We start from the raw sequence: 2,024 nt of genomic DNA on the forward strand, positions 1-2,024 counted from the left end.
AAAGGGACTGTGGGTGGCGCCTGTGGCTCAAAGGAGTAGAGTGCCGGTCCCATATGCTGGAGGTGGTGGTTTCAAACCCAGCCCCAGCCAAAAACTACGGAAAAAAAAAAAGGGGGGGGGGACTGTAAACTCAAAATAATGGTTACCTCTGAAGGGCTAAGTAAAGAATTTTTTTTTTTTTTTGCAGTTTTTGGCCGGGGCTAGGTTTGAACCTACCACCTCCCTCATATGGGGCCAGCGCCCTACTCCTTTGAGCCATAGCACCACCTTTTTTTTTTTTTTTTTTTGAGACTGAGTCTCACTTTGTTGCCCTCGGTAAAACGCTGTGGCGTCATAGTTCACAGCAACCTCAAACCTTGGGCTGAAGTGATTCTCTTGTGTCAGCCTCCCAAGTAGCTGAGACAATAGGCGCCTGACACAATACCTGGCTATTTTTAGAGACAGGGTCTCACTCTGGCTCAGGCTGGTCTCAAACCTGTGAGCTCAGGCAATCCACCCACCTCGGCACTATGCCCGGCCCAGAAAAGAATATTTTAAAATAAAGTTTACATTCTTTTTAAGGTTGAGTACCTAGGCGCCCTTAAACCTAGATTCTTTATTGCCTATATATAATAAGCATTTTTGTATCTGTTTAATACAAAACCATTTTAAGTTTTAAAAAATACCTAAAAGAGGTTACAAACTGGATGGGTGCCGTATGTCACATCTGTAATCCTAGCACTCTAGGAGGCCGAGGTGGGAGGATCCTATAGTCCTAGCTACTTTGGAGGCTGAGGCAGGATCACTTGAACCCAGGAATTCAAGGTTACTGTGAGCTAGGCTGACACCATGACAGTCTAACCCAGGTGACAGAGTAAGACCATCTAAAGAAAACAAAGTCACAAAATGATGACCTGTAGGCCAAAAACATCCATAAATGTCTTTTATTTGCCCTGTACAGTAAGAAAAATTAGCTGCAGCTCAAAAGCAGCTGCGTCCCTCATAGAGGAACTTGTGCTTTCTAGTATATTATTGTCCATATCTAGAGGGATTTGCTCATCTGAGAAGCATCTGAGTTTACAATCACTAATATGCTGGAAAGGCAGCCAGGTGCAGTGGTGAAGTCTATAATTTCAGCACTTTGGGAAGATGAGCTGGGAGGATTCCTTGAGGCTAGGAGTTAGAAACCAGCCTCTGCAACATAGAACTCTAGCTCTATAAATTAAAAAAAAAAAAAAATTAGCCAAGTGTAGTGACACATGCCTGTAGTCTTAGCCACTCAGGAGGCTGAGGCAGAAAGATGGCTTGAGACTAGGAGTTTGAGGCTGCAGTGAGCTATGTGATTGTGCCATTGCACTCCAACCTGGGTGACAGAAGACTCTGTGACCAAAAATAAAGGAACTGGCTGGGCACAGTGGCCCCTGCCTGTAATCTTTGAGGCCAAGGTGGGGGGATTATCTGAGCTCACGAGTTCCAGACCAGCCTGAGCCAGAACAAGACCCCTGTCTCTAAAAATAGCCGGGTATTGTGGCAGGTGCCTGTAGTCCTAGCTATTAAGGATGCTGAATCAAGAAGATTCCTTGAGCCCAAGAGTTTGAGGTTGCTGTGAGCTATGAAAAAATATATAATAACAAATAAAGGAACTGGAAGGAAACCACAGGATCATACCTGATCTAACACCCATTTGCTAGATGAGATTCATAAAGGGAGCCATAGCAGTTGATGAAACCTAGTGTATGTTTCTTAATTTTTCAGTACTAATCAGAACCAAGGAAAGATAATCTGATAGACCATTTATTGAGTAATACTTTGTACTTATGTCATTTTATATCTTTAACCCTGTGGAGTAGGTGGGAAATTAGTCTCTCCCCTAATTGTAGATGGACTCAGAGCCTTAGCTTTTATCCTTGGGTTTCTTTTCTTCTTCTTTTTTTTTTTTTTTTTTTTTGTGACAGAGCCTCAAGCTGTCACCCTGGGTAGAGTGCTGTGGCATCACAGCTCACAGCAACCTCCAACTCCTGGGCTCAAGTGAGTCTCCTGCCTCA

Source organism: Otolemur garnettii, unplaced genomic scaffold (assembly GCF_000181295.1).
Source record: "Otolemur garnettii isolate 467f Iridium unplaced genomic scaffold, OtoGar3 scaffold00055, whole genome shotgun sequence".
NCBI lineage: Eukaryota > Metazoa > Chordata > Mammalia > Primates > Galagidae > Otolemur > Otolemur garnettii.